The following is an 18806-nucleotide window of genomic DNA, read 5'->3' as shown; positions in this document are numbered from 1 at the left end:
ATATTCCTCCTGCATACATGGGAGATATCCAGGAAAACTGAGTAACTCCCTGAAATGGCCCAAGCCACCTACTTAAATACCATCTCCAGCTAAAAAAAAACTATTGGGGGGTCAGGAGGCAGTTTTGGAAGGTTTGTGGGCACAACACTGTAAACAAGGGTATGGTTGTTATGCAGATTTAAGAACTTGCCGTTTCTGGAGATTGTCATCCTTTTCTTCCTGGTACAAAGAGAGAGACACAGTTAGAAATAAAGATTTCTCTTATAAAAGTAAATGACTCTTACAAAAGGGAAACTTCTACTCTGTTTTCAGAGCTTCTCCTGTGTCTGCTTTTTTTTTTTTTTTTTTAACATCTTTATTGGAGTATAATTGCTTTACAGTGGTGTGTTAGTTTCTGCTGTACAGCAAAGTGAATCAGCTATACATAAACATATATCCCCATAGCTCCTCCCTCTTGCGTCTCCCTCCCACCCTCCCTATCCCACCACTCTAGGTGGTCACAAAGCACCGAGCTGATCTCCCTGTGCTATGCAGCTGCTTCCCACTAGCTATCAGTTTTACATTTGGTAGTGTATATAAGTCCATGCCACTCTCTCACTTTGAGGGGGAAGGGTAAGCTGTCTGCTGTTTACACATAACCAGCTCAAGATAATCCTTATACCAAAGAGACATATTTTGTGTGCAAATTTTGCCCCTCTTTGCAGGAAACTATCATTATTTTTCTAGAACGAGGCATGAAGCTGATGTAATTCAGTGACTTGTTTCTAGTCACACAGTAAGTCACAAGGAGGGACATAATCAAGATTAAATCCTTAGTTTCTCGATTTTTTTTATTGCCAGGTGTGTGAAGTCACATTGTCTTCCAATATACTTCCTGATATTTCAGGTTATTTGTATTTTTATATAAGAAATAATGTCAATAAGAATTATGAGTAAAACATTACATTAACCAGTAAATAAATCAAAATTAATTCACACTCGTGCCATCTGTACATATGTGGCTCTTCTGGTTGTTTTAAAGGGCCCTGGCCACTTTGTGTGAACATCTCCGGGAAGGGCTGGAGGAGAGATGTGAGTGGAAAGGAGCAAATGGGAATTTCATGACCACATTTCACTTGGCTTGAAACTCTTCCTATCACTAGAGAAAATGCAAACTCCTAGAAAACGGCCAACTACACTGGCCAAGACTAAGTATAGAATTTAGGAAGAGTACAAATGAAAACAGCCAACTTTACCATAATCATGAGTGAGGAATGAGGGAATCCTTTTGTCTGAGAGTATCAAGGCTCTCTAGGGTAGCTTCCTGGGCTGTGTTTTCCTTCACTTCTCCTCCCTTTAAGGAGTGATCAGAAGCTCAAAGGACCTATTGTTTAATCCCTTCACATGAATATATCCATCTCTGTACTTGCTTCTACTGATGCCCCCAGGTTCCTGGGCGTAATTTCTATCTTTCCTTCTTAATCACAAATTATAGTCACCGTTGCACGTGCGTGTCAGATGAAATGGTTCTTTCCCATAAACTCTTCAAATTTGTACATTTGAGGAAGGTTTTTTCTTTTACTTTTTAGGTGTTTTCCCATAGAAATTAAGGAAATTGGGGTACACATCTTTCATCTCTTAGGAAGCAGCCTATTCTATAGCTCAAACACTTGCTGAAGAGATTCTCAAAATCCTCACGGTCACTGTGAGCTACACATACATGATCACTTTGAAAAAACGACTTCAGTTTTGCCTCAGTGTTTCCCCTATATACATTTTATTTTACCTGCTCATATTTTTGTGTTGAAAACCAGTGAAACACACGAAACAAAAATATTTTCAACTTGTGACTTTTATTGGGATAAGAATTTCTCTGGCTACACTTGCCCTAAATCACTGTCGCAGAAAGCAACTTGAGAGGAGAAAAAGCATTAAAAAGAACACGAAAAGAGGAGCAGCACCGACATTAGTTGTACTCTTTGTGGGCACACCAGACAATCTCACACTTTCTGGCTAATCAGGATAGTGACCACCTTTCTATGTTAAGGGCATTCGCTACGCCTTGGACCTTTGAGCAAGTAGAGTGCACCTCTCCCTGTGAAGCTGAAAATGCCACACTCATTATTTCTCAGCACAGTCATGGGTCCTATGCTCTGCCAGACTCTGAATTGGGTGATAATGATGCAAAGAAAACAGGAGCTACAGAATTCTCTCTGAAAGAGTGGCGGGTACAGGGAAACCAAGTTCCTGAGGTAGAGTGCTGACTATGTCGACAGCCCTGTAGAAAAACCGTGGCAGCCAATTTTGGGTTGTGGGAGTTCCAGTTTATAGTGCCTGTGCGTAGAGGCAGTGTCCTCACTAGATCAGTTCTGCAGCACAGCTTTGAGCTTTACTCATTGTTATATCATCTCTATTCTTAGTTCTTCAGCCCTTCTCATGAGGCTGTGTATTACTTAGTATTTGATAAATTCACTTTCTGCTTAATTCAGTCAGAGCTCATTTATTTGGCTTATAACTAAAAATACTGACATACAAAGCAATTATTTCTGCCTTAAGGATAAATAATTTTGAAAAGTCCATTCAAACCATTGGAAATTACTTTCAAGTCCAAATGCTGTATAATGAATTCTCTGAAGGACGATTAAATTGTTGTATGGTGTGACTCTTATTGAAAATTAGATGGAGCTATTTGTGTGTTTAAACTACCCCGACTCGCAACAGTTTTTAAAAATTTACTGAATAGAGCACTACTTTTCACATATCAGAGATAGTCTGTTATTGAAAAACAATGTGTTCTCATGTGAATTGCATTATTTTCTCTTTGCATTCTCCACAGCTCCAATATTTTTAAAAAACATTTTGTACTCAATTAATGTTTGATTATTAATTTACTGTTTGATTGTTTTGGAAATGTGAGCAGGCAGCAGAATCAAAAAATCATCATCATACCTGTGAACATATGGCCTGTTATTCATACCTGTGAACGCAGGTCAATTTGGTGTCTTGGATAAATTGCATAGAAAAAAATAAAACATTTGCTATTGAATGGGCATTAAAATGTTGAAAGATATTAAAATATTTTTGTGGCCAGTATTTGCAAGTGTTAATTATGGGATGATGTCTTAGACATTTGGGCTTTATATTACAGAAACAGGCTTAGAACAAACTTGTGCAAAATGGAAGAATTTATTTTGCGAGTACCGAACTATCTTACGAAAGCTAGGAGTAAAAAGTACAGTGGGGATTCATGATGGAAGTGAGGTAACTAGAGTACCCAGGGAGTTATTCTTTGATCTCTTTTCTTCTTTGTCTTTGAGCCAATAGATCTCATCCCAGCTGCTCTTTTACATCTCCTACATTGTTCTTTCTCTAGTTCAAGTGTTTTGTTTCTCTACAGACAGATTCCTCACCTCAGTACCAACCACCTTCAGAGACCTGGTGCAAAATATCTGCTGACTTCACTTTCCATTTTATTGGAGGGAATTTGGCTAAAATTGAATCAAATGTTCGCCCCTGGCATAACCAATGCGGCACAGACGGTGCAATCTCATGTATAAATACTGCTCCTAGGGACTGTTCCTCATGAGATTTTTGGTACTGGAGATGTAAATCTCAGGAAACTAGGTGTTGTGAAGTTGGGAACTATGTCAAAAATTGTCTTCTACAGATTTTAATAAAAGTACCCTCTTTAAGAAAAGTCAACAGGCGTTCCATTTTGTTTTATCACTTTGGGATTTAAAACACTTTGAAGGCAAAAATAACTTGTAATTCATAATGCTTACAAAATAAATGTTTAAATTGCACTTAAAGTTGTCAACTTGTGCTCTACTTTGTATATTACTTCAATGACTTCATTTATATTCTGATCTTTCATTTCAGGAACATCTTGGTAAGTAGACATGAGGAAGAGGTAAAGTATGCCTAATTCAAATATCTGGAAAATTTTGTTGTCATTTCCCTGAGGAATCAGAAAAATATCCAGTGACTTCTGTCTCTATCATTTCAGGTTTCTATGAAAAATGTTCTCTGAACATACATGATAGTATTTTTAATATTTCTACCACCCTTATGAGGAGGAAAGCACGTTCTAGGAAAAAGCTGGGCTCAAGAACTGATACATCAGGAGTGTTTTTAATGGGTGTGATCTAGCAAACCACCAACAGTTAAGGTTCTTATATCTACGACGTTCTCTGTGTAATCACACCAGGATAACCAATTAAATGATACTTGGATGTACATTCTCTTTCCTTTATTGCTTTCTTTTCATGTATTCTGAATATTTCATGTAGAACATCTAATTTACAGTATGCTTTGCAATATTTTTTTCTGAGAATTCACAAATTAACTAAGTAATATAATTGACTGATGAAAAACCTAAAGTTGGGATAACTGGAAAATCTCTGAAAGCATTCTCCTGCCCCACTGTGCAGCTTGTCAATATTCTCTACCCATTAGGACAGATGTAAAGGACACCTCTCAGATGGATGTCAGGTACCATTTTTATATGTGACTTGCTCACTCCTTAAAAGCTTTCTGCTTCCTCTATGGTTCCTATTTTCTCTAGGAAGGCAAAGATAAGATTTTTTTTTTTTTTTTTTTTTTAACTTGCATTCTAGCTGAGGATGAGCATAGGGAAAAACCTACTAATCCTCTGTTATTTTTCAAGTCCTGGAAATAGGCCCTGGAAGCATGTAGTGAGAAGAAACAGAAGAAACGGAATCTCAGCAGAAGAATTAAAAATAAAGCAATCAATCTCTTCTGTGTCTCCTAGCTTTTCTTTAGAGCTTAAAGATTTTTTTCAGAGTTAAAATTTGAGAGATTTTGAAAAGTTTACTTCAACCAAAGTCTGTGTTGGAGAAGAAAAATTCCCTCTACCCTTTCTCGGTTCTTCTGGTTGGTCTAACAATTAAATTGACATGAGACATGAGAAAATCAAATTTAATTTCTCACGTATGGGAGCCCCATAAGAAAAATGAGACTCACTGATTTTCAGGCAGTTGAAGCTTATGTGCGGTCCTGAACTAAGCAGAAGGGGGTAGGGGTCTGGGACTTCAAACGGGAGAAAGATAATTTATGGGAAGATGGGAAAAGCAAATGTTTGGTAATCAGGTGTTTGCTGGGCCATGCAGAAAAAATGGGACACAGAGAGGACTCTGGTCTTCAGGCCCTGCCCAGTTTTCCCTGCCACACCTAGACCAGATTCTTTATATTTAGATCTCTCTGACACTACTACTCTTCCTAGACCAGGCCCTTTATCTAAATACTTTTAGGAGGTTAAGTGGGAGGTAAAAAGAGAAACTTCCTGAGTCTACTATTTCTTAAAAATAATCAGTCTAAAATAATCCTTACGCCAAAGAGACATATTTGGGGGCAGCAAATTTTGCCCCCCTTCATCTGCAACCTTTGACTCATCATAAATAGTTTATCCCATTTGCCAGACCCCACAAAAAATAACCAGAAATATATTTTTATAATCTATCTCAAATTGTTTCTTCTTTCATTAAGTACAAAAAGGTAGTTATTTTTGAGGGACCTCGACTTTTATGGTAATATGTAGGTGCTATTGGGAATAATACAAAGAAAATATAACCAAGAAACCACCTAATAATAGAGATAAGACAAACACATATAAGTGGCTTAAGAGAATACAGTTTCACTAAAACAACAACAACGACATGCAATACTGAATACTGTATTTGGTTCTGCTCAGCACTTCCGTATTTACTTTCAGGGCTAAATAAAACATTACATTTACTTGTATTTTTCGTTTTTATCAGCGTTTCTTAAGGAGTCCCCCTCGATTAAAGAACTGTCCTAAGTCCTGGGATATATTATACAATTTATTTCCCTCCAGGAAGGAGATTAAAATTTAATTCAGAGACAGGAAACAAATAAAAACTAATCAATTTTTATGCTGGAGCTTTATAAGCACAGCAGTCTGGGAAATTGTGCTTTATGAATGGACCTAGTTTATCATAACTTTCTTTTGCTTTTGGACTTTAGTTCTCAGAGGGGGCTTGTAAGATAGATTCATTGGTCTAGAACTATTTCCTGTAGCAATAATGCTATTGTAATTCTATTGTAAGATCAATCCATGGGAAAGAAACAAAACTTGAAAAATCAGATGTGTTGTAAGCCTAAGACATAGGATGGGGCATCTGCTATTTTTCAGAGCTATATTTTGTCGTCTGTATACTTTTTAAAAAGAGTTTTCCCCACAAACGTGTTGCCTTCCATGTGAAGGTTGGTTTTGTTGTTTATCCTTTAACACGATCACAGAGTTTCCTTGAGGTTCTGAGGCACCCATATCCTCTAGTAGCACTTCTGGAACTTGCCTAGTGAGAAGCATCACAAAGGGAGAGTTATTAAAATGCACATTCCTGGTCCCTGGCCAAACCTAGTAACAGGGCCAAGTTCTCCATTAACCACATAGACACAGTTCCTAGGGTCCATGGTACTTTTAGAATCTAAAAAAGTGTTCTAATTTCTTTCAAAATTGGAAGAAAAAAATAAAATCCATCTTGGATTATGTTTTTCTTTATACCAACAGTTGTAAAATATAATGTTCAATTTTTTTTTATGGATAAAACGGTACTCTGAAGGCAGAAGAGTCTAGGGCCCATGAAAGTCAGAATCTGGCCCTGCCTAGTAACCAGAATACCTGCATTTAAGGAGCGCACATAAGAAGGTTTCCGAAACACTACTTGAGCAGTATTTCAGTACTATATTCCCGCTGGGTTCAGCCAGGGTTCACTTAGGGATATGCGATCACTGCGAGCATTATGAAATAAGGGGTATATTAGAGCGGTTAGACCACACACTACTGTGGGACGCCCGGAGAATGAAGGTCGGGAAAGGGGATTTGGGTGCCAGCTCTCCCGAGTACTGGCGTGGATGGAAGGGTGGACGCTGGCAGGGGAATCCGGGAAGCAGGCTTGTGCAGCTGAGGGAGCAGGACACGGCGAGCCGACTGAAGTCTCCGCAGGGCTGTTGCCGCTGCATCTGTTGGCGGTGGGGTCGCGCTTTGTCCCCACGGCTGGCTGGCTGCCTGGCAGAGAAGTGGGACATGCAGCAAAGGAATGCGAGGCAAGCTTGAATGCACCGGCAGGCACTCGGCCTCGGACTCTGACCACAGCCAACTGAATGACCTTTGGAGGGTGAGGACCGCTTCCTTCCCGCCTTCCAAAACTCCCGCAAATCGCTCCTGCGGCCACACACCTGAAGCCTCCGGGAGGAGGATTCTGGGAAATGTAGTTCCGGCTTAGCCCAGCGGGGTGCAAATCGCTGCACCTTCTGACCTTCAGAGAATGAATCATTTTCACGTGTTGAATCAATTTCACCTGAGCGGGGTTGTGTTTTTCCACGTGAGTGCAGTCTTTTCTCTCCTTCCGCCTCACTCACTAGCTGTGGGATCTGGCGGAGGTTTTCCGAGCTTCGTGATTCTCATATTCCGCACGCGAAACAGAGATGGGAAGAGCGCGCGCTGCGAAAGATTGTGAGAACTGAATGAGACAGATAAGGTGGGGTGTTTCTACTACAGTGTCAGGCACTCGGTAAGTGCTAAATGTTACTGTTACTAGTCTTCATAAAGTAGGCCACAATTCAAGGGAGTGACTCTAATATAACTGAAAATAGTTCTAAATCTGCGTCGTCACAGTGTTATTTGCGGTCTTGAGAACTTAAACCCAGAGAGAAGCTTCAGACTATCTAAAAGGAACAATTATTAGATGGCTGACTTTGTAACAGCAACTTTGAAAACCAGTAGAAATCAAGGGAATAACACCTTCAATTTGCTGAGAGCAAATAACCGCCAACCTAAAACTATCAAGAATAAAGCAAAATTTCACACATAAGAGATTTGCTACTAGAGAAACTTCTCTTCTTTTTTTGTTTGAGTTTTAAAACTTTTTTAATGAGGCAGTAGAGAAACTTTTCGTAATAGAAATTATAAAATATGTATTTTAAATGGAAGGAAGATAATTCTGGAAAGAAAAACTGAAATCTGTAAGAGGAATTGTAAGCACAGATGTAAAATGTAACTAAATCTAAATTATTAACACTGCTAAAAATAGTGTTAATACTAATACTTTTAGTAACTGATTCCTTCTGGTAGCCTTTACCACTGAACAAGAATCACCTGGGTTTCTGTGACTTGTTTTGAATCTTTGCTGTAGCAAAAACCCCAAAATGTAGCTGTTTTGCTTTAGGTGGGGCATCCCTCTTACAGGGTTGGAAAAGATTCCAAAATTGACCCCTGAATTTGATGTTATGACAGGCATATTCTATATTGAATAAAGGTCAAAGTAATAATGATCAATCTAGTACAAGTGTAGTATCTAAATCAAGAAAAGAGTCTACGTTTCAGTATTCTTTTAACCATTACCATTTTTCAGGGACTAGACTCATACACTAGACCCTCACACCCTGCCTCTCCAATCCGTTCTCTGATTCTATAAGCCTGTTGTTTTCCTTTTTGTTTTGTTTTGCTTGTTTGTTTAGATTACACATATAAGAGAGATCATTTGATAGCTCACTTAGCATAATGCCATCATGGTTTATCCATGTTGTTGCAAGTGGCAAGATTTCATTCTTTTTTATGGTTGATTGGGTAATATTCCGTTATCTATCTATCTATCTATCTATCTATCTATCTATCTATCTATCTCACAAATTCCTTATTCATTCATCCATCAGTGGACACTTAGGTTGTTTTCATGTCTTGGCTATTGTAAATAATAATGCAGTGAACATTGGGGTGCACATATGTTTTGGGGTTAGTGTTTTCGTTTTCTTCAGCTAAATACCCAAAAGTGGAATTGCTGGGTCATATGATAGTTCTATTTTTAATTTGTTTATAAACCTCCATATTGTTTTACATAGTCGTTGCACCAATTTTTATTTCCACCAACAGTGCACAGGGGTTCCCTTTTTTCCACATCCTCGCCAAAACTTGTTATTTCTTATCTTTTTGATAATACCCATTCTAACAGGTGTGAAATGATATCTCATTGTGGTTTTGAGGGACTAGACTTTTAGAGTTTATGCAAATCTGACTACAACAGCGGCTACTACTTTTCTCCTGGTATATATTCTTCCTTTCTTTGATAGAGACAGAGTTCCTTACTTTTAATTCATCACAAAGCCACCCAGAATAGAGACTACAGTTTCCAGTCTCCCTGGTAACTAACTAGCTGTAGATCTGAGATTAAATTGTGGCCAGTGAGCTACATTAAAAGGTAATGGATGCAAGTTCCAGGATATACCCTTAAGAGGAAGGACTGTTCTGTCAACCGCCTGCCACACCCAGTTTTTTAAGGCTAGACTGTGAATGTGGTGGTGAGCAGTTTTGGACCCTGAGGAGGAGGAGCCCACCCTAGAGACAGCAGAGGAACAAGAGGGAAGAAGCCTGGGTCTTTGACTCTGCAGAGTACCTCATCAGTCTGGACTTTCAGGCTTGTTTAAGTCATTGTTATTTTATATCTGTGATACTTAATTGAACTATATAATATGAACTGAATAATAGAGTGACTATTAAAAAACACATGTATATAAATATATAGGCACACTGAAATTTTTACTGCAAACATAGCTTTGATCTTTATATTTTATGAAAACAACATTAACTTTTTTATATGCTGTGAATGCTTCAGTAATTTTGAAATCCACTTGATGTTTTAGAAGACAATACTGTGATCATGAAAGCACTAGAGAAATCTGTAGGGGATGTTCTATGATAATACTTTTATCTGTAAAGCAGGTACCCTTCAGAAAAAAAACTGTGTGCCTTTAAGACTAAATTTTTGTGCCCTGTCCAAATAAATAGGTCATTTTAAGTAACAACAGGAATAATATGATATGATCTTTTTTGGTTTAATTTTAATAAAACTGTAATGGAATCTCAGAACCAAGACAACTCACATATCTAATCACTTCATTTTAATGAAGAGAACGTTGACAAAAATAGCTGATTGTTTCCTTTGTCTAGACAAAATCAGTTTGTAGAAGGTATAAAGCTAACCTTTTTAAAAATATTAGGAAATGGTTAGATTACACAGTATGTAAGCCTACCTTTCATGCGGCACTAAATAATTCTATCACATCTTTCTTTTAATAATTCATTTGGGATTACAGTATTTGAGCCACATGTTAAGCTTCGTGTTTCATGTATAAATTATTTACATTCTTCCTTCTCTCAAGAAACTAGTGACTAAGTTAGATTTACAATAAGAAAATACTAACCTTACAGATTTATTTTTTTAATTTATTTATTTTTTTCATTAAGGATTTTTTAATAAAGGGAACTGCAATCAGTTACATTTTAGGAAGCTAAATCTGACAATAATACAAAAGACAAAACATTGTAAGGAAAATTTTATGTGATAAAGTAATACAAGATTTAAAAATAACTTTATTTACTTTAAAATATATTTCAATATTCTTAAATCCACTAATATAGGAACTGATAAGAGACGTTTATCCATGTCACATATAAGAGGCAAAAGAACATCTATGGACATACAAGACTTTATAGTAACTATAGAATTATCTTCTACAAAAATGCTTTTCTTTCTTTTTTTTTTTATTTAACATCTTTATTGGAGTATAATTGCTTTACTGTGTGTTAGTTTCTGCTTTATAACAAAGTGAATCAGTTATACATATACATATGTTCCCATATCTCTTCCCTCTTGCATCTCCCTCCCTCCCACCCTCCCTATCCCACCCCTCTAGGTGGTCACAAAGCACAGAGCTGATCTCCCTGTGCTATGTGGTTGCTTCCCACTAGCTATCTATTTTACGTTTGGTAGTGTATATATGTCCATGCCACTCACTCACTTCGTCACATCTTACCCTTCTGCCTCCCCGTATCCTCAGGTCCATTCTCTAGTAGGTCTGTGTCTTTATTCCCGTCTTGCCACTAGTTCTTCAAGACCTTTTTTTCCCTTAGATTCCATATATATGTGTTAGCATACTGTATTTGTTTTTCTCTTTCTGACTTACTTCACTCTGTATGACAGACTCTAACTCCATCCACCTCACTACAAATAATTCAATTTCGTTTCTTTTTATGGCTGAGTAATATTCCATTGTATATATGTGCCACATCTTCTTTATCCATTCATCTGATGATAGACACTTAGGTTGTTTCCATGTCCTTGCTATTGTAAATAGAGCTGCCATGAACATTTTGGTACATGACTCTTTTTGAATTATGGTTTTCTCAGGGTATATGCCCAGTAGTGGGATTGCTTGGTCGTATGGTAGTTCTATTTTTAGTTTTTTAAGGAACCTCCATACTGTTCCCCATAGTGGCTGTATCAATTTACATTCCCACGAACAGTGCAAGAGGGTTCCCCTTTCTCCACACCCTCTCCAGCATTTATTGTTTCTAGATTTTTTGATGATGGCCATTCTGACCGGTGTGAGATGATATCTCATTGTAGTTTTGATTTGCATTTCTCTAATGATTAATGATGTTGAGCATTCTTTCATGTGTTTGTTGGCAATCTGTATATCTTCTTTGGAGAAATGTCTATTTAGGTCTTCTGCCCATTTTTGGATTGGGTTGTTCGTTTTTTTGTTATTGAGCTGCATGAGCTGCTTGTAAATTTTGGAGATTAATCCTTTGTCGGTTGCTTCATTTGCAAATATTTTCTCCCATTCTGAGGGTTATCTTTTCATCTCGTTTATGGTTTCCTTTGCTGTGCAAAAGCTTTTAAGTTTCATTAGGTCCCATTTGTTTATTCTTGTTTTTATTTCCATTTCTCTAGGAGGTGGGTCAAAAAGCATCTTGCTGTGATTTATGTCATAGAGTGTTCTGCCTATGTTTTCCTCTAAGAGTTTGATAGTGTCTGGCCTTACATTTAGGTCTTTAATCCATTTTGACTTTATTTTCGTGTATGGTGTTAGGGAGTGTTCTAATTTCATACTTTTACATGTACCTGTCCAGTTTTCCCAGCACCACTTATTGAAGAGGCTGTCTTTTCTCCACTGTATATGCTTGCCTCCTTTATCAAAGATAAGGTGACCATATGTGCGTGGGTTTATCTCTGGGCTTTCTATCCTGTTCCATTGATCTATGTTTCTGTTTTTGTGCCAGTACCATACTGTCTTGATTACTGTAGCTTTGTAGTATAGTCTGAAGTCAGGGAGCCTGATTCCTCCAGCTCCATTTTTCGTTCTCAAGATTGCTTTAGCTATTCGGGGTCTTTTGTGTTTCCATACAAATTGTGAAATTTTTTGTTCTAGTTCTGTGAAAAATGCCAGTGGTAGTTTGATAGGGATTGCATTGAATCTGTAGATTGCTTTGGGTAGTAGAGTCATTTTCACGATGTTGATTCTTCCCATCCAAGAACATGGTATATTTCTCCATCTATTTGTATCATCTTTAGTTTCTTTCATCAGTGTCTTATAATTTTCTGCATACAGATCTTTTGTCTCCTTAGGTAGGTTTATTCCTAGGTATTTTATTCTTTTTATTGCAATGGTAAATGGGAGTGTTTTCTTAATTTCATTTTCAGATTTTTCATCATTAGTGTATAGGAATGCAAGAGATTTCTGTGCGTTAATTTTGTATCCTGCTACTTTACCCAATTCATTGATTAGCTCTAGTAGTTTTCTGGTAGCATCTTTAGGATTCTCTGTGTATAGTATCATGTCATCTGCAAACAGTGACAGATTTACTTCTTCTTTTCTGATTTGGAGTCCTTTTATTTCTTTTTCTTCTCTGATTGCTGTGGCTAAAACTTCCAAAACTATGTTGAATAATACTGGTGAGAGTGGGCAACCTTGTCTTATTCCTGATCTTAGTGGAAATGGTTTCAATTTTTCACCATTGAGGAAGATGTTGACTGTGGGTTTGTCATATACGGCCTTTATTATATTGAGGAAAGTTCCCTCTATGCCTACTTTCTGGAGGGTTTTTATCATAAATGGGTGTTGAATTTTGTCGAAAGCTTTCTCTGCATCTATTGAGATGATCATATGGTTTTTCTCCTTCAATTTGTTAATATGGTGTATCACGTTGATTGATTTGCGTATATTGAAGAATCCTTGCATTCCTGGGATAAACCCCACTTGATCATGGTGTATGATCCTTTTAATGTGCTGTTGTATTCTGTTTGCTAGTATTTTGTGGAGCATTTTTGCATCTATGTTCATCAGTGATACTGGCCTTTAGTTTTCCTTCTTTGTGACATCTTTGTCTGGTTTTGGTATCAGGTTGATGGTGGCCTCGTAGAATGAGTTTGGGAGTGTTCCTCCCTCTGCTATATTTTGGAAGCATTTGAGAAGGATAGGTGTTAGCTCTTCTCTAAATGTTTGATAGAATTCGCCTGTGAAGCCATCTGGTCCTGGGCTTTTGTTTATTGGAAGATTTTTAATCACAGTTTCAATTTCAGTGCTTGTGATTGGTCTGTTCATATTTTCTACTTCTTCCTGGTTCAGTCTCAGCAGTTGTGCATTTCTAAGAATTTGTCCATTTCTTCCAGGTTGTCCATTTTATTGGCATAGAGTTGCTTGTAGTAATCTCTCATGATCCTTGGTATTTCTGCAGTGTCAGTTGTTACTTCTCCTTTTTCATTTCTAATTCTATTGATTTGAGTCTTCTCCCTCTTTTTCTTGATGAGTCTGGCTAATGGTTTATCAATTTTGTTTATCTTCTCAAAGAACCAGCTTTTAGTTTCATTGATTTTTGCTATTGTTTCCTTCATTTCTTTTTCATTTATTTCTGATCTGATCTTTATGATTTCTTTCCTTCTGCTAACTTTGGGGTTTTTTGTTCTTCTTTCACTAATTGCTTTAGGTGCAGGGTTAGGTTGTTTATTTGAGATGTTTCCTGTTTCTTGAGGTAGGATTGTATTGCTATAAACTTCCCTCTTAGAACTGCTTTTGCTGCATCCCATAGGTTTTGGGTCATTGTGTCTCCATTGTCATTTGTTTCTAGGTATTTTTAAATTTCCCCTTTGATTTCTTCAGTGATCACTTCGTTATTAAGTAATGTATTGTGTAGACTCCATGTGTTTGTATTTTTTACAGATCTTTTCCTGTAATTGATATCTAGTCTCAAAGCGTTGTGGTCAGAAAAGATACTTGATATGATTTCAATTTTCTTAAATTTACCAAGGCTTGATTTGTGTCCCAAGATATGATCTATCCTGGAGAATGTTCCATGAGCACTTGAGAAGAAGGTGTATTCTGTTGTTTTTGGATGGAATGTCCTATAAATATCAATTAAGTCCATCTTGTTTAATGTATCATTTAAAGCTTGTGTTTCCTTATTTATTTTCATTTTGGATGATCTGTCCATTGGTGAAGTGGGGTGTTAAAGTCACCTACTATGATTGTGTTACTGTCGATTTCCCCTTTTATGGCTATTAGTATTTGCCTTATGTATTGAGGTGCTCCTATGTTGGGTGCATAAATATTTACAATTGTTATATCTTCTTCTTGGATCGATCCCTTGATCATTATGTAGTGTCCTTCTTTGTCTCTTGTAATAGTCTTTATTTTAAAGTCTATTTTGTCTGATATGAGAATTGCTACTCCAGCTTTCTTTTGATTTCCATTTGCATGGAATATCGTTTTCCATCCCCTCACTTTCAGTCTGTATGTGTCTCTAGGTCTGAAGTGGGTCTCTTGTAGACAGCATATATATGGGTCTTGTTTTTGTATCCATTCAGCCAGTCTGTGTCTTTTGGTGGGAGCATTTAATCGATTCATATTTAAGGTAATTATCGATATGTATGTTCCTATTCCCATTTTCTAAAATGTTTTGGGTTTGTTATTGTAGGTGTTTTCCTTCTCTTGTGTTTCTTGCCTAGAGAAGTTCCTTTAGCATTTGTTGTAAAGCTGGTTTGGTGGTGCTGAACTCTCTCAGCTTTTGCTTGTCTGTAAAGGTTTTAATTTCTCCATCACATCTGAATGAGATCCTTGCTGGGTAGAGTAATCTTGGTTGTAGGTTTTTCTCCTTCATCACTTTAAGTATGTCCTGCCACTCCCTTCTGGCTTGCAGAGTTTCTGCTGAAAGATCAGCTGTTACCCTTATGGGTATTCCCTTGTGTGTTATTTTTTGTTTTTCCCTTGCTGCTTTTAATATGTTTTCTGTATATTTAATTTTTGACAGTTTGATTAATATGTGTCTTGGCGTGTTTCTCCTTGGATTTATCCTGTATGGGACTCTCTGTGCTTCCAGGACTTGATTAACTATTTCCTTTCCCATATTAGGGAAGTTTTCAACTATAATCTCTTCAAATATTTTCTCAGTCCCTTTCTTTTTCTCTTCTTCTTCTGGGACCCCTATAATTCGAATGTTGGTGTGTTTAATGTTGTCCCAGAGGTGTCTGAGACTGTCCTCAGTTCTTTTCATTCTTTTTTCTTTATTCTGCTCTGCAGTAGTTATTTCCACTATTTTATCTTCCAGGTCACTTATCCGTTCTTCTGCCTCAGTTATTCTGCTATTGATCCCTTCTAGAGTATTTTTAATTGCATTTTTTGTGTTGTTCATTGTTGCTTGGTTCCTCTTTAGTTCTTCTACGTCCTTGTTAAATGTTTCTTGAATTTTATCTATTTCCAAGATTTTGGATTATCTTTACTATCATTATTCTGAATTCTTTTTCAGGTAGACTGCCTATTTCCTCTTCATTTGTTTGGTCTGGTGTGTTTTTACCTTGCTCCTTCATCTGCTTTGTGTTTTTCTGTCTTCTCATTTTGCTTATCTTACTGTGTTTGGGGTCTCCTTTTCACAGGCTGCAGGTTTGTAGTTCCCGTTGTTTTTGGTGACTGTCCCCAGTGGCTAAGGTTGGCTCAGTGGGTTGTGTAGGCTTCCTGGTGGAGGGGACTAGTGCCTGTGTTCTGGGGGATGAGGCTGGATCTTGTCTTTCTGGTGGACACGTCCACATCTGGTGGTGTGTTTTGGGGTGTCTGTGGCCTTATTATGATTTTAGGCAGCCTCTCTGGTAATGGATGGGGCTGTGTTCCTGTCTTGCTAGTTGTTTGGCATAGAGTGTCCAGCACTGTAGCTTGCTGGTCGTTGAGTGAAGCTGGGTCTTGGTGTTGAGATGTAGATCTCTGGGAGATTTTCACCATTTGGTATTACATGGAGCTGGGAGGTCTCTTGTGGACCAGTATCCTGAAGTTGGCTTTCCCACTTCAGAGGCACAGCCCTGATGCCTGGCTGGAGCACCAAGAGCCTTTCATCCACATGGCTCTGAAAAAAACGGAGAAAAAATAGAAAGAAAGAAAGAAAGAAAGAAAGAAAGAAAGAAAGAAAGAGGATAAAATAAAATAGAATAAAGTTATTAAAATAAAAAATAATTATTAAGAAAAAAAAATTTTTTAAGTAAAAAAAAAAACAAAAATAAATGGACGGACAGAACCCTAGGACAAATGGTGAAAGCAAAGCTATACAGACAAAATCTCACACAGAAGCATATACATACACACTCACAAAAAGAGGAAAAGCGGAAAAAATAATATATCTTTCTCCCAAAGTCCACCTCCTCAATTTGGGATGATTTGTTGTCTATTCAGGTATTCAACAGATGCAGGTACATCAAGTTGTTTGTGGAGCTTTAATCCGGTGCTTCTGAGGGTGCTGGGAGAGATTTCCCTTTCTCTTCTTTGTTCGCACAGCTCCCAGGGTTCAGCTTTGGACTTGGACCCGCCTCTGCGTGTAGGTCGCCTGAGGGCGTCTGTTCTTTGCTCAGACAGGACAGGGTTAAAGGGGCTCTGACTCAGGCCGGGGAGAGGGAGCATTACGGAGGAGGCGGGGCGAGCCTGCGGCGTCAGAGGCCGGCGTGACGTTGCAGCAGCCTGAGGCGCGCCGTGTATTCTCCCGGGGAAGTTGTCCCTGGATCACGGGACCCTGGCAGTGGTGGGCTGCACAGGCTCCCGGGAGGGGCGGTGTGGATAGTGACCTGTGCTCGCACACAGACTTCTTGGTGGCGGCAGCAGCAGCCTTAGCGTCTCACGCCCGTCTCTGGGGTCCGTGCTGAGAGCCACGGCTCACGCCCGTCTCTGGAGCTCCTTTAGGCCGCGCTCTGAATCCCCTCTCCTCGTGCACCAGGAAACAAAGAGGCAAGAAAAAGTCTCTTGCCTGTTCGGCAGCTCCAGACCTTTTCCCGGACTTCCTCCCGGCTAGCTGTGGTGCACTCACTCCCTTCAGGCTGTGTTCACGCCACCAACCCCTGTCCTCTCCCTGCGATCCGACCGAAGCCGAGCCTCAGCTCCCAGCCCCGCCCGCCCCGGCGGCTGAGCAGACAAGCCTCTCGGGCTGGTGAGTGCTACTCGGCCCCGATCCTCTGTGCGGGAATCTCTCCGCTTTGCCCTCCGCACCCCTGTGGCTGTGCTCTCCTCCGTGGCTCCGAAGCTTTCCCCCTCTGCCACCCGCAGTCTCTGCCCGCGAAGGGGCTTCCTAGTGTGTGGAAACCTTTCCTCCTTCACAGCTCCCTCCCACTGGTGCAGGTCCCGTCCCTATTCTTTTGTCTCTGTTATTTCTTTTTTCTTTTGCCCTACCCAGGTACGTGGGGAGTTTCTTGCCTTTTGGGAGGTCTGACGTCTTCTGCCGGCGTTCAGTGGGTGTTCTGTAGGAGCAGTTCTACGTGTAGATGTATTTCTGATGTATCTGTGGGGAGGAAGGTGCTCTCCGCATCTTACTCTTCCGCCACCTTCTCCTCTCCTGACCTTACGGATTTAAAGACTCAGTTACCAAAAATCTGAATATACATATTTCTATAGGATTAACTTGACAAGACAATGCTTAAATTTCAAAAATTATAAAGTGTATCAGAATTAACTGTATAATTGCACTAACAGTTTTATATCAGGATTTTATTTGCTATTTATGTTTTGAGTGCAAGATTAGACCTGTGCTTTTAGTTTTTAATCTTTTATGTTTAATAAATCAACTCTATCCTAAGAATAGAAAATTTTCAATAACTTAATTTTTATAAGAAAAATATAATTATATAGATATTTTAATAAGAAAAATACCTTCTTTTCTAACGTAAATTTTTCTTTAAAATTATTATTTATGAGAAACACTTTAGAGCATAGTATCCCTAAAATTTGAAGGTGAAATCAAAGTTTTCCAATTTTCTCTGGTTTGGAAGAAAGTGGATATAGGCAATAGCATTTGCTCTACAGTGTAATAATGTAATAATCATTAAATTTCTCTGTTACAGAATATCCTAAAGAGACATGGGATAATAATCCTAGAATCTTCTATTGTGAGAATAATGGTGATTGACATTGTGAAGACATGGAAAAACATGAAAGGTGAGAATAGTTTCATCTAAGATATGGTAAAAATAACATTTCGTTTTCCTTTTAAACACTGTGGTTTATTGTTTTAAAAATATGGGAAATACAGAAAAGACAATTACCCATAATATCACTATCTTGAGATAACCATTGTTAACATTTTGATATATTTCTATTGTGTTGTTTATTCTGAACGTGTAAGCTTATATAACTACAACAAATCTATAACTCTGTTATAATAGCAAATTTACGTTGTATTCATACTTTGATAGACTTGACATTTCCTATATTTTAAATAGGCTTTTTAAAAACTTTATTTCATAAGATTTTTGTAATCATTTGCATTCAGAAAGAAATTATCTTTTCAAATACTATTAATAGGAAGCAAGTTGAAGATGGCATTTGAGACATCATTTATTTATTCAATATCTTACCTCATCTTCTTTCAAAATTATATGGCAGTAGTCATGTGATATTTTGACCCTATTGATGAAAATAAAATTATTATGCCACTTATCCTGCTCTCTTGCAAATAAGACTTAAAAATGTCTTCAAACACTTGTGAC

This window comes from Balaenoptera musculus, chromosome 9, assembly GCF_009873245.2.
Source record: "Balaenoptera musculus isolate JJ_BM4_2016_0621 chromosome 9, mBalMus1.pri.v3, whole genome shotgun sequence".
NCBI classification, from domain to species: domain Eukaryota; kingdom Metazoa; phylum Chordata; class Mammalia; order Artiodactyla; family Balaenopteridae; genus Balaenoptera; species Balaenoptera musculus.
This window is presented reverse-complemented; position numbering follows the sequence as displayed.